The 15,372-nt window shown below is 40.3% G+C and overlaps 1 protein-coding gene and 1 long non-coding RNA gene across 3 annotated transcripts in view; both read left to right on the forward strand.

The window, feature by feature from the left end:
• LOC111075289 (fibronectin type-III domain-containing protein 3A) overlaps nt 1-15,372 on the forward strand; it is a 140,791-nt gene that overhangs the window by 59,292 nt on the left and 66,127 nt on the right. The window lies entirely within an intron of this gene.
• LOC111077775 lies at nt 9,018-12,663 on the forward strand. Of its 2 annotated transcripts, none has more exons than XR_005968002.1 (2): nt 9,018-10,646; nt 12,515-12,663. It is a non-coding gene; the product is annotated as an uncharacterized LOC111077775 (long non-coding RNA). The 2 variants fall into 2 exon arrangements; XR_002608189.1 differs by having other exon boundaries at nt 10,547-10,584.

The following is a 15,372-nucleotide window of genomic DNA, read 5'->3' on the forward strand; positions in this document are numbered from 1 at the left end:
CGCATGTCAACACACCCAGGCAAAAGAGTGCAAAACTGCAACTTCAACTGCAACTTCAGCAATTTGCACAACACAAAACACGAAATGAAAAAAAAAACATCACAGTAACAAAACAAAAACAAAAATTAAATCATTAAAATTGCGACACTAAAAAATGCCAATTAAACACCAATGGGAATTTCACAGTTACCTCCGCAAAAAAATCTCTCAAATAGATAGATACAACTCGTACCACTCGTACGTACCGTACCAGTCCGTCGCAGAGAGACGGTGAACAAAAAACAAGAAATTACAGATTACGAAAAATGTCAAAAAAAAAAAAAATAGTGAAAAAAAGTGAGGGAGTCGAACAAGGTAGCGGCGTCGGACACCGAATCGAAAACCGAAACCGAGTGAAGACACGGAACACCGTCTCGAGGAAAGCCACAAATTAGATGTTGAGAGATACACTCGTACACTCGTACACCAAGCCAACAGCAACTCCCTCTCACACAGCAACAATTGCTGCTAATCGTGGCACGAAAGGGGGGAAACCACCTCCACCTGCAGCTCCCCCTCCACCAGCGTGTTGCTTGTCGGCTCGTCGACTCTGCGGCTGACGGGGAAAACAATGTTAACGAAAAATAGCATTTAAGGAGAAAGTGCGCATACCAAAGCCAAAGTTTTACAGTCTAACAATTACAACATGATGACGATGACGCTGACGATGATGATGATGATGATGTTGGTTGGCGATGGGTCTGGGTCTGGTCATGGCGATGGCGATGGCGATGATGAAGATTATGAGAAGAAACCAGAAAGAAGGAAAGAAAGAACGGCCTACGATTGAGAGATACTCTTTTGTGGGTAAGAGATACAAGATATGACAGAGGAGCAAACTTGGGAAGTGTTAGGGGTACTCATTGATTCAAACTGGATTGGGTTACCCTCTATTACGTCTCCCTTAAATATTTTTCTTCAAATGGTGACCCCGATTGTTAGTTCGTTTTTGAGCAGAATCACCCTATAGATAGATTTATTATATTTATAATTATATTTTATAATTTATATAATTTATATTATAAATTATTACTTTTTTTTATAATTAATTTAGATATTTTAAGCATAAATAAAGAAATTAATGAATATTCGGGGTCACCATTTGCAAAGCGTTATTTAAATGAGATCCGTTTGAGAATTTCATTTATTTCTCTTTAAAGATCTTGACTACACGAAAAGTCTTTTTCGAGTACTGCCAGCAAGGGTATTTCGTATAGTTCGTATACCCCCATAGAGTAACATATTATAATGAATTAAGCAAGTAGTAGACAGTCGGCCGAGGAGCCACAGAAAGAAGATGCGGCCGGCCCCAACAGCAAAAGAAGTAGTCGAAGCAGAAGCAAAAGCCACAGCAGCAGCAGCAACATCAACAGCAGCAGCAACAGGAGAAGGAGGAACAAGTTTAAATGAGGTAAAATCCGCCTCGAGCCTATAAAAAAAGAGAGTGGATGATGATGATAATGAAGAAGACGAAGATGCTGGTCAGCTAAAAATATCCAAGATGCGAGGCAGCAATGCAGATGCATCTGTGAGATACAAAAACGAGTACACCTAACCGAATCAAAAGAAAGAATTCCTCGTATTCTGCCAATTGGAGTGTGCACAGATGACGTTGACACTGAACGATTGGATGGACTGAACCTGAACGAACCTGAACGAACCGCAAAAGAAGAAGTTCAATGACCAAAATGTAATGCAAACTAATAGCAGAACTGACCCTGCCACAGATAGATACAAAGATGCAGCCACAGAGCTCTGACTGCCTGGCTGCCTGTCAGGCGTTATGATCGCTCATTATGAGTGATAACCAATTGACACTCGGCCAGGACTCATCCACTTTCCACTCAATTTTAATTAAAACAACTCGAGCGCTGTCTTGCAGCCGAAGAGGCAGACAAAGGCGACGTTGTAACTGATATGCGATGCCCCAACCAAGGGACTTAAAACCTGATCTTCATTTTATGATTTTCGCAACGTTTTAATTGTCCCACTTTTTTGTATACCGTCTTACAGCGAGTTGACTGAGCACTGGCATAGCTCCACAGATTGGCAGCGAGGAACCTTGAAAAGTTTTCCTTCCCCTTATTCTTAATATAGAAAATCCCAAACGAGTCCAGCATAACGAATCGCAGGAAGAGCCAGAGCCCAACAAGTGACACTGATTCTCTTGATTGACTTGAGAACTCGTTTTTTGTGCTGTCAGATTGGATAAAACTTTAATTACAAATGTGGGCAACGATGGATAGATAAAAATAGACCTAATGTGCGATATGTTTCGAAATGAGAAACGAGTGGTTACCCCTACCCCTGCAATATGCAACTGCCGCATCACCCTTTTACCGCATGCAAGCTATTCTGTAGGGAATATAATTTGAATTGAATTTCTTTCAGTTTTCTATCCAGATTGATATAAATTTCTCTTTAATACACACCCAAAAATATATAGATTTATAGATGTATTTCAAGGATACATCCAAAGTTTGTTTCTTTGCTAACAAAAGAGTTCCAATCAAGCATCAAAGTTTCTTTTATAAACTAAACATTAAAATCTATGCTGATACCACAGAACTCCCCCCTCAAACTAATGCTTTGATACACTCATATTGACTTCTGACAACACTTCAATCCAGTGGCCAACAAATGTGCAACAAATCCCTGCCCCATCCTCCCCAAAAAAGAACCCAAAGTCTGGCTATTGAGAAAACACTTTACGGCTTAGTTGGATGAGGGAGAACAAGCTGAAGAACAAGATGAGAACAAGAGCCCCTCCGAGAGCCCCGAAGCGACCAACCAAATTCATTCAATGTGTGTGCTAAAACTTTAAAAAACTTCAAACTGCAGTTGGTGCAGTGTTGGTAGAGGGGAGAGTGGTGAGTGGAGCGGGGAGAGACCACCAACATTCCATCAAAATATGTAGCACAAGCTGATTCAACGAACCATCTCCTACTCGAGAGCAGCAGCAGAAGCAGCAGCAGCAGCCAAAGGCAGGCAGAGCAATAGATGGATTCAGTTTGGTTGGTGGTTACAGTCGTGGCTGCACAAGACCAGTGTGTAGCCATGTGTGAGTGTAGCTATGAGAGTGTTGGAATACAGCTGCGACAGTGTTGGTGTAGGCGCTGATGTGTTGTAGCAACTTTGAAGGGTGTTGGTGTACCTCCAATAGCGTGCTACAGAGAGTGTTAGAGTATCTGTGACAGTATAGGTGTGTCTTTGATTGTATTGGTGTGCCGTCTTTGATAGTATTGGTGTGTCTGTGCTTGCAGTTTTCATTGCAATATCTCAAAGCCAGCTAGGAACGAGGACAAGCCAACGACATGAATGGCAGCATTTGCTTTGGATTTTCCTTCTTCCAGACAGAGGTACAACCAGTTACAGGGGATGGGATGGGGTGGGGGGCGTCTCCAGTGGGGCAACATGGTGTTTGCTAAGAGGGTGTCTTTTCCCTTCCACCTCCTCCTTTTGGGAGTCGTATGGAAATCCAACTAAGCTTCAAACATCAAATGCAATTCAAATTGAAATCTTTACAATGCATACAGTAGTTGCATTTTCGGGGTTTTCTCTATTGCAGCTCTCTCTCTTTTCAGCACTCTGGTAGTACTATATGCTGTATCTGTGGCTGTGCATAAAAGAACTTAGTGGCACACACAACAAGCACCCAATCTGTGGAGAAATAGAGAAGACAGAGAGAACGATTTGATGTCGCTGACTGTGGCCCCGGTCCCGGTCCCAGTCCCAGTCCCAGCCCCCGAAGGCAAGAGCAACAAAAGAATCTTGAACTCAAAATGGGTCTCACACAGATACTCGTACAGAGCCACAGAGCCACCCGCTGGATTGGATGCACAGATACTCTAATATCTGGACAGACTAGTTTTAGATGCCTTTTTTTTTCTACACCATCCAACTTGTTATTGCTCTGTGCCTGCTCCGTTTGACTGTTTCAAATATAGATTGTCTGCATTGCATTTCCACAGAACATTCTCGCCCTCTCTCTCTCCCTCGCTCTCTCTCTCTTTCTTCTCTAAATTCTTTGCTTTTTTTTTTTGCGCTAAGAACATTTATGGCCTGATAACACTCAAACAAGAACAACAACCATGTTGACATAGATATGTTCATTGAATTGGGTTAAGTTTTTTCCACCATCTTTTGCCGCTGGTTGTTGCTCTCGTTGTCGTTGTCGCTGCTTTTGTTGTTTCCAGCTTTGAAGATGAAAGATAGTCTTGAATAAAAATAAGTTTGGATTTGGGTTTGGTTTTGGGTTTTCCGGGCTGCAATCTGACCAGATTTGACCTTGATCCTTCTGGAAATTATTCATATATTCATATGGTTCTCTCTTTTCTTATCTTTTCAGGTGAGTTTAATGATTCTGCGCCATTTCATACATATATCAAACGCTGATTGCAATGATCTAACCGTCAGTTGGTTAGTCGGTAATATGGTAATTCGCAATTCAATATTTTATGTTTATTTAATGAAAAGTTATTTATTTTATTCGTCGGTTATAAATGTTTATATGGCAATATATGTATAGTAAATATTTTCGTATATATAAAGTGATGACTGATTAAATTATTTATATTATATTATAATACATATATATATATTATTTTTTAATAGTTACGCTACTCGGTTTCTTTTACAAGGACAATTAATTGAAATAATTTGAACAATTTTACCAGCAATTATTCTTATATTTATTGCTATACCTTCTCTTTTCTCACAATGAATATATGAAGATTTTTGTGATTTGTTGTTCAGGTATTTTAGTAAATATTCCATAATTCGATAGAGCATAAACGGGCTGGAATTTTATATGAATTAAGTTACTTGAAGTAATTTAAAAAATATATACCTTCTACTCCTTTTGTCTGTATCTTTTTCTTACATTCTTAGCCTACAAATAAATTCTAAATAAAATGTTCAACAGCTCCACCTAAATGTTCTTTACAATTTTCCTTGCACCCAACTTTATGCTCTCATCTAAGGTTTTCTTTCTTTTAATCGCTTCGTCCTTCAACTATATCAGATGTCTTCCCCTAAATTTTAGCCAATACTACTTAGCCCCCTAAGCTGTCTGTGCAATCAAGTGTCTTATTTAGTTTCAAGTGCTGGAGCTGCATTTGAACTTCAGAGTGATCCCTGGATATTCTTTCGTTTGTGGCCATCCTTTTGTATGCATTCGTAGTGCCTGATAAGATCAACAATTTACAGAAATTAGCTCAAATTGTTTCAAATGCCACCCAACAACAGGGGCAGCAATACAATTGTAACAACTGGAAATCCCACACACAGATGCTGCGCCTCAAATTGCAATTCTCTAGCCCCAATCTCCCAGCTCCCAGCTCCCTCTGCCGCGTGCTGTCTCCTTCTCTCCCTCTCCAATTCTCGTCTTTCTCTTCGCTGGTCACACGCAGTGCGGGTCCAGCCCCAACCAGAGCTCTGTAAAGTGGCCAGTTTTGGATTCAGCTCCCGGCTCCCTCTCCCTCCCTCTTGGAGGCTACCAGTTCGGCTCAGAACAAGTTGCAATCGCCGCATCGCTAACAAAGCCACTCGACGACTGCAAAAATGTGGCCAATGTGCCCCAAGATGAGGCGGGGTGTTGATAGAGGGCAACGGGCAGAGGTTTGTTTGCCATTGGCTTGGAGTGGGGGTCTAGTGGGGAGGGGGCGCGATGAGGCGGGTGAGCTTGGTATAAGCGAGAGAGAGAGAGCGGGAGATTGGCTAACTGGCAATTTGAAGACTTGGCCAAGGCAACTCTGGAGGAGAAGCCTGCTGCTGCTGTTGCTGCTGTTGGGGCTGCCTCCTCGCATGACAAGTGGCCTGCAACTAAATCGTTGCAACAGCGGCAGCAGCAGCAGCAACAACTATTGAGATTACTATGATTTTGAGACCATAGAATACCCCGCTGCTCAGACAGCTGTACAATGGGAACTGATCATTTGCCAAATATCCACAAAAACGGGGTAAAAAATGTGAGAAAATTAAATGTTAATTTAATTCTGACTGTCCCTTAACTCTCAACGATACAATATACCTTTATATATCTACCTGATTCAGGGTATCAGTAGAGCAACTTCCACAGCAGCTGTAAGATGAGCTCTGCCACAGAACCCCAAGCCCAAGACCAAGACCATTTGCCCATTGCTCCTTGCTGCTTAGTTCTTAGTTTTAGGTTCTTTTTGTGCATTTGAAATTTATTGCCCAGACCAACAATTCAACGTAGAGTTGCGGCAACACACACACACACACACCCACCCATCAGCAGCAGCAGCAGCACCACTCCCTCGTGTGCCTCCTCCTTCCGTATCCACTCTCCTGCCTTGTGGCTTTACAAAATTGTGTTGGTTAAAAATAACATTTGATGCAATTGAAATTATGCGTATGCCTTGTGCAAAAATATATACATATACATATATTCGTATATGTACATATATATATATCATGCAGCGCCATCTGTTGTCGGCCTGACCTGAATTTGTGGGTGGCAATGGTTTACGGGAGGTGGCGAGTATGTGTGGTGTGTGTGTGTGTGTGCGTGTGGTTTTATTTACCATTTACATAACTTTTTTATTGAGTCTGCTCCTTCATCTTTTGGGGGCAAAGTGCTGCACATGTCAATATGTTTTATGGAAATGTTTCTGCCCGTAATTTAATGGAAATTTCGTTTAAAAATTCCAATTTTGAAATTACAATATCTAAAAGGATGGCAGATAGACGAATACTTACTCTTAAAGTGTTTAAAGGTGCAGGGAAATGTTAGGGTGCAAAAGAACTTTTATGGAATTTTACAATCAACAACTGAGGCTTACTCCTCTTTTCTCTATGATCTATGATCTAACATTCGTGCATTCCTGGAGCAAATAAATAAACCAACTTGAAGCATTCCCATTTCTAGCAGCACATGTTGGATTTGCTGATCAAAAAAAACAAAAATTCAAAGGGAAGAGATAAGAGACTTCTCAGTCGCAATCTCTCTCGTATCCGTATCTCCCACCAGTGATTGTATCTCCCACCAGTGATTGTATCTCCCACCAGTGTGATTGTATCTATAAGCTTGGCAGAGAACAGGTTGCTTTGGCGTTGAACCAAAAATGACCGAAAATTCCGATGGCGATTCAATCAATAGATGGGTGGGCGGGGGAAACACGTGAACTCTGAACTGACCTAGCCCACATAGCCCGACACAGGCAGAGACAGCGACAGCGACAGAGAATCGAAAGACAAAAAGGGAAACGAATCGTATCGAAAAGTGCAACAAGAAGCATGCAACAAGGGAAAGGTAAACACACAGACACACGGCCAGGGGCCAGAGGCCAGGGGACAGCGAAAGATACTCGTATGCATTCGTGCAAAGCGGCAGCAGACAAAGATACATCTACATCTATATGCTAGCCGCTGCTCAGATACATTTTTTGGGCCATTTGGTCTGGCCCTCGAAATGCAATTGAACGCGGGCGTAGTAACCCCCGCCCAAAAATACACCAAAAGAAACAAAAAGCAACAAAAATGGAATACTATATATTGATTTACGCAACGATAAAATGGCACAGACACAGCCATAGTTTGCACTTCACAGACACAGATACTCTTTTTTCGGTGTAAGATACAATGCTGATGAAATATTGAAATCAATTGCAGGTTTCTGTTTCTGTTACTCGTTTTTTTTCTGTTTGTTGTTGCCTTTTTTTTTGGGGTTGATTAATTGGCAATGGCCAATGCAAATGTTGTTGGCCTTTTGGCTGAGGCGCACAGATACAGATGCAGAACGAGAGCTACAGCTACAGCTACGGTCACACAGATGCACTGCTAGCTGTTACAAATGCACAGATACAGCCACAGCTACAGCTACACAGTTACAGATACATTGTCAACGTTCCAAAACAGCGTATGGCATACAATTTAAAAATGTATCCAAGAGATACATTACACATTACGGCCATGGCTTGCCAAGTCTTGACTTGGAAATTCCCTTCACTGCATTCTTTCCCACACCAAACCAGACAAAGAGCATGCCACAGATATGGAGAGGGAAACGGAGCCATACAGAGAGACAGAGAGAGAGAGAGAGAGAGAGGCAGTGGCCAGAGGCATGGGCAGGGGCAGGGGCAGGGGCAGAGTCAGAGGTAGTGGCAGCGCCTGAGAGTTGTGGCATGCAATGCCCAGAAAGAGACAGAAAGACAGAGAGAGAGACACACTGCGAAAAAAGAGAGAGAGAGATACGTTTTTGGGCCGTCTTTTGATAGTTTTGGTTAGTTGACTGCAGGGCTTACGACTGACTCTTGGTCCGGAGTTTTAGTCTCAGTACCTAGTACCCAGTACCAGTCCCCAGTCTAGAGTCTCACTCTCAGTTTGCCGTCGCCGTTGCCATTCGCATTGTCGTAAATTTTATTAGAGTGTTGCCACCCTCCCATTCTCCCATCCCGCCAGTGCCCCAAGCGACTCCCAGCAACATCCTCATCATCATCATGCAGATGGCGATGATGATGCGACCTAACACAATTTTACTTAGTTTGCATTTTAGCTTATGTCTTTTGTGTTTTACTCACTCAAAATAAAAGAAGATTGCACAAAAAGAATCTAACACGAAACAAGTAAAGCCACTACGATGGCTAAACCAACCATGGAGATACCCTTTACAGAGACTTATTTGGGGGGTAACATTGATTGTAAAAGTATCCACAAGGGGTACAAACGAACTCCGGTATAGATTTACGCTGTTGGATGTAGCTTGTTGGTTCCCAACAAGAATATAAACATTTTCAGCCCGTTAGCTACCTCTACAGAAACACAACAAACCCCGTTCTACTCTACAAGTACCGGGTATAAAAATACCCATAAAACGTTTCGCATTTCAAAGGCCACACATTATTATTACTTGTGCTGCTTCTTCGTCTCGACTCGACTCGTCTCGTCTTCTTCTACCTTTTTTTTTTTTGGGATTTTTTTCAAAAGTTTTCAATTTATTTTTTTCCGACTTAGTTTCGTATTGTGTGTCTGTGTGTGTGGGGGGAAAACGGATACGGACTTGACTTGTCTCGCTGACTTAGGGTCGGTCGAGACATTGCCTGAACATAAATGCCTGAGCTTGTGGCTCACTCTAACCCCCAGAGGGGCTGTGTGCTCTCGGATTACTTTTCATTTTTGGCATGGATCTGTCCCAACAACAAATCTGTCCCGAAAAGACACTGACTTTTGTCAAAGTACAAATTGTTATCTGCGCTGAGCCGCAGAATCATAATTGATACAGACAATGCTCTCATTTGTACTGTCACAGATTTTCGGCTACTTTCGCTTATTGGTTTGGTTTGCTTTGGCCGCCGCGGTGCTCTCTGGGGTTATCATGGGGTCTAAAAATGCGATTAATAAAGCAATTATGCTGCGGCACTACTGTGATGTCCGCTTGGGATCTGAGTTCATTGCCCAGCCAAAGGTTGCTCATTGGGTGCTGAGAATTCCTCAAAGCTGTGCCATGTGCCATAGACGATTCCATATGATAACCATAATTTTTGTCTAATTAAATATTTCAGCGGCAACTCAATTTCATAATTCATTTCAAAAACTTCAATATGTGTCTATGTATAATCTATGCCCAAACAGAAGTCTAAATTCTAAAAGTTACACATGTAAATTCTGTGCAACTGATTTGAATATCCAATTACATGCGAATTCGTGATTTGTCGAATAACAACAACAGAAATGAAGAAGAAGAACTTTTGCGTGTTCGGCTGCTACCAAAATGCAGCACTCAATAATAATTGGCAAAGCGCCTCCCTCATTGATGGAAACCAAATTGAAATTCCAGCGAAAAGTGCCCCCAAAATGGGGAATTCACACAGAATTCAAAACTCAAATACGATGTGCTGTTTGCCATGTATTTTCCAAAGTAAAGAGCGGCCCTGCTGCAGGTCTCTCTTACAGTGTTTTCTCTTCGCTTTCGAAAACACTCTCTTTACCCACATAAAATGCACCGAACGAATGCCGGGTTTTGGCCGAGAGTGTGTGTGCGTGTGTGTGTGTGTGTGGGCCTTTACTACGTTCTCCTCTCGCGCGTATCTCTCAGATACATTACTCTCTCTCTCTCTCTCACGAGTAGTAGTAGTAGTAGTAAAACATGGCATATGCGGGGCCCCTAGCGTCGTGGCGGCCTTCTCCCTTCCAGTGCGCCGTTCCAGACGCGACCCAAGAGAGATACATTTCGGACCAACAGTGCTCAATGCTCTACTCTCGCAGCGTTATGTTGTTCGTGTTTGTTCGTGTCGTTTCCGCCGCTTCGAATGCGACTCTGAGACCTGGCACTCGGCCGTAGACCGAATAGTCCGAATTTTACTCTCAAACTGTACGGTTTGACAGCAGCGCAGTTGATAGCAGAATATCAGTATCGCAGAGAGAGTGCAGAGAGGTGGCAGGCAGGGCAAGGCAGCGCGTCGTGTGTTTTCTTCTTTCTTCCTTCAACAAAAAATCTGCCACACTGCCACAAAAAACAACAACAGTTGTTCCACAAAGAGATAGAGATAGAGAGAGAGTATCCAAAAGTTTAAACAATTAAAAGTGAGTGTTGGAAAAAGTGCAACAAATATCAGAATATCAGAAAATAACACACAAAAAAACAGGTAGATTTCAAGCGAATATATAATGAATAGAATACCACAAAATGCCACTCAATAAAGTGACACACACAAAAACTAAGTTAAATCAAATTAAAATAAATAACAATAAGAACAAAACTCAGTAAAATCAAGTAGAACACAAAACATGGCTTTAAAAAAAAACCCCCCACTTCAGCTCAGCGCAAAAAGAGCCATAAAATCCACTTGAATGCAAAAATATCTTTGAAAATATAAACCGAAATTTCGAATAATAACTGTTTACGAGTATTGTTATTTTCGGCTGACATCCTGTTCTTTTGTGCTGAAATTCGGATAAAAAAAAAAAAATACTACTACTACATAATAATCATCATCATAATAATCGTAATAATCATAAATAATAACAACAATTTTCGTGTGACAAAAAAAACAGAATGGGAAGCAACAACATAAAAACGGGCCAACCATCCACCATACACATTTTTCAATTGTAATTTCCGGTGTAGCGGAATTTTACTGTGCATTGTCTCTGTCTAACTGTGTGTGAATTGACTGTGTGTGGGAGTGAGAGAATCAAGAATAATCCCAAAAAGAAAAGTACAAGAAAAACATAAAAGAAGCGTGGAAGAACAACATAAAAAGAGAGCAGTGACAAAACATAAACAGAGAAAAATATGTGAAAAATAGAGAGAACTGAATAGGGCTTAGCCCGAAATATACAAAAACTCAAAAATATGTGTAAAATTTAGTTTATTGAATTTTTATCCTATCCCAAATTGAGGCTACATAAAAATCTTTAAGCACCATAAAAAGCCACTAAAACATTTTTAAAACACTGCAAATATTCTTTAACCACAAAGGAGATAAAAAAACCAATACGTAACCAAGTATAAAAAATGTTTGGTAAATTTGTTTGGTTTGTTTTTTACTCAAAATAAAACAATTGATACAACTTTGCAGTAAATAAATATAAACGATTTAAGTGGCGATTCTTTAGATATTTTTTGTTCGTTTGTTTAGACTTGAATTCGATAAATAAACTTCCAACACGAATGTTTGGAATGATTCTATAAAAAAGATCCCATACAATTACAATTCCATTATCTAAATGGCACCAAACCTTGCTATCCAAACTTGAACTTTGATCTCATGAATTACGAGGACTTATCGGTAATAACTCACCAATAAATGACCATAAACTTCAACTTTAATTGCCCTTTCCTTGCAGTTGAATGAGTCCGAAACGTATCGCCAGCGATTTCAGTTCCCTCACTGACCTAACCTAATCACAGTCAGCATTTATTTATCTGAAGCGGAAAACTTTAACCAACGTAGATCAACGTATTTTACGTTTTATCTGGTTGATACTTTAAGTAAGCGAGCCATCAATCGGCTAAGAAAACTTTCTGCCAAGGCTGAAAAACTTTGATTAAACAGTACCCCGAAAAAGCATCCAAGGTTCAGGGCACTCCACTCTCCCCAACTGTCAGCTAATTAACATGGACATTTTCCGACCCCACGAGCAAAATATACGTACACTTGAAGCAAAAGTTTTTCCTTTAGATAAAGAAGGGCGGTGGATGGAGGAAGCGCCATAAGTTTTTAGAATTTATTGAGTCGACAGCCAGCCGTGCATAAATGAAGCTTTCTATCAATAGATATAGCAAAAAGAAATGAGAGAATGAGAGAATACGAAAGGGAAAAACATATACAAGTGCTAGTACATACAAAGATACAAGAGCCAAACACAAACACTCCCATATAATATACTTGCTGCCAAAGAACTTAATTATAAACAATAGAAATTTTATCATTGATTCAAAGTTACCTCAATTTGGGTGCGGATCAAGCATCGGCATTTCTTATATTTGTATTTATCATTTATATTTCAGTCTGTGGGCTACAGTGCAATACCAAATCGAACACTAAACCATTCCAACTAAAACTTGTTTAACTTTTGATCCAAGTGCAATAAACAAACAAAAATCCACTACAAAAAATCAACGAAACATTTTTTGTGACGCTGTGTTCATTGTTTTGCTTATAAAAACAAAAGTATAAAAAAAAAGATAAAATCAAATTAACTTTTATATTCTACAGCGTTAAGCAATTAAGCGCCACACAAAAAAGAAAACGAAAAATAAAAATATATTATAAACTTAATAAGCATTTAAACAAAAAATTGCTATAATAAAAAATTTAAAATTTTGTGCAATTTTAATTTAAATAAGAATATAAAAAACTTAAAAAGGTCAACGGACTTTTGCTACAAAAAAAAACCATTTTGCTAAAACAAAATCATAAAAACAAAAACTTTCTAAATCAAATTAGATAAATTGATATAAAATTAAATTCGAATTACTGGAAAAAGTAAATTCAAATTTTCAACTATTCAAGTGTGAAATACAATTTAAATACAATTTGCTGAGACGGATTACAGTTAAGACTTTTTCTGCAAATTTTTTCATCTTTGTAAGTATATATTCCAGCTATAATATATGACATAATGAAACCAATCCAAAAACGTTAAAACTCGGCTGTTTAATGGGGTTTTTTTCTTAGAAAATATATTTGCAATTCGAATCAGCGGCTGAGACTGGGTTCAAGTATCAGTTCCGAGAAAACGTGTAAACTTTGAACATTCATTTTACAGCGGGCTTAGTGTTTGTCGAACATCATTAATATTACCTTCTGAATTTTTAATTTAAATTCAATCGAACACTAGGTTCGACATTCACAATTGGCGACCCATTTTTACCTTAATATTTTCACTTGTTCGCTTGGTAGGATTCCCTTGTTTTTTATAGATACAGGGGGGACTCCCACATACCGGAGTAATTTGCACATAAGAGGCTTAGTAGACAAACGAAATCCCCGCTCACGGCACAGCACAGCACAGGCCACATCCAATAAATTTAACTCAATTGCCCAAACATTCCCCAATGACTGACCGTTGATTGTTGTTGTAGTTGTTGTTGTAGTTTTTGTTGTTGTTGTTTTACAATACGTTGGTTGGGTGTTGTTGAGGCTTTCGTGTAAGCTTTTATCTGCGCTGAGATTCAGAGGGAGAGACGACCCATCAAGTTTATTGTTTTTGCTCATGATAACAGAAACAAAGAACATGCAATTTTGTAATTATAAATTTTACGGTCTGTTTGAGACGAGCTTTGAGAATATTTTGGATTTAGTTGTGCTACGAAAAGCGAGGTACAGATACAGATACATTCCTTGCCACAATCGTACTCGCAGTGCAGCATAACTGTTGATCATTTCCGGCTGGAACTCTTTTATTTTTGGCCAACTGTTGTCCAAGCCTCTGTGTCTGAGGTCAGTGAACCCCACATCGCAACATTCCCCCCAGTCCCATTCCCATTTCGAGTTGCGTGTTTGCTTAGGCCCCCAAAATCCCACAAGATCTTCGGATGGAAGAGCAAGTGGGATAGCCGCTGCGGGTATTGACTTGCCACAAACACACACACACACACACACACCTCTCAATCATCATTCATATCGCTTTACCTCGTTGTCGTTGTCGTTGTCGTTTCTTCACCTTTACCTAATTTCATTCTCAGTTTTCAGGGCGTGCCCCCAAAAGAGGGAGAGAGCTATAAAGAAGCAGAGATAAAAATAAAAGAACGAGAAAATTAACATAATCAAATTTACTTTTACGTCGCGAACACGTTTCGTGAGCTGGGAAAGAAAGACAAAAAACTATTATTTAATTTTCGTGTCAGTCAGCACAATGCCCCAACAAATGGCATTGATATATCGACATGCTCTCGGATATTTACACATGCCAATAACCCATCCACGGAAAGGGCTTTAAAGTGGCCATAAAATCTATAGTGGCTCGCTACAAACAGATTATGCCACGAGTATCGATTGTAGGTGTAGGATTTATTTTTTGTTTAAGCAAATTAATGGTTTAAGTTTGGGTTTTGGTGCAAAAATTATTGCACTTGTGGCACATTTTTGTGTGAATCTTACGAGGGTTTTTATACACCTATCGATTTCTTTTCCGGCTTGATTAGCTTTGAATTTCACTTCAATGTCTCTTGGAAAAAATCAAAATTTCATGTATCTGACGAGGGATGTGGCACAGCCATCGCCGACTGAATTGCAGCGACAACAATGACAAAATCTTTCCGTGCTTTCCATGGCTCAAGCCAAAATGCCCACCACCAGATCCGCGGATGTGCGATGACCTGCAGCGGAGGGGATTGCCTCGCACCGCCGAGGACTGTCGGTGGCATTACTGGAGTCATCGCAACGATGTGGTTATACAGCAGCTGGCGAAGCTACTTGAGGGCTGCCCCATGAAAGTCGCCGGCTTTCTGTTTGACCTGACATTGCAGAACTACAATCGGCTGCTCCATCCCAAGCGCTGTGGCTACAATGCCTGTCACGTGCCCCACTGTCATCCGTATATGTGTGAACGCTACATGGGCATCTTCGATGAGAACGGAAATCTAAAGAATCCCACCCATCCTAGAAGTATGTTTAAACTTCTGGAAATATTGCAGAATTTTCTGAAGGGTGAAACTTCTGGATGTGTCTCATTGCCTTTCGATTCCATTCTCAAAAAAGGTAAACGAACGCCCATTATTGGCTACCAAATATTGAGACCTATGATTGCGGAAAGATGTTACGGAATGAGTCCTAATGCTAATGCTAAAAAAGCCAATGGACCAGGCGCTCAATCCAAAGACATCCGAACGGATCGTCCAAAAATTGAAAAAAACCAAAAGAC

This window comes from Drosophila obscura, unplaced genomic scaffold, assembly GCF_018151105.1.
Source record: "Drosophila obscura isolate BZ-5 IFL unplaced genomic scaffold, ASM1815110v1 contig_200, whole genome shotgun sequence".
In the NCBI taxonomy this organism is placed as follows: Eukaryota; Metazoa; Arthropoda; class Insecta; order Diptera; family Drosophilidae; genus Drosophila; species Drosophila obscura.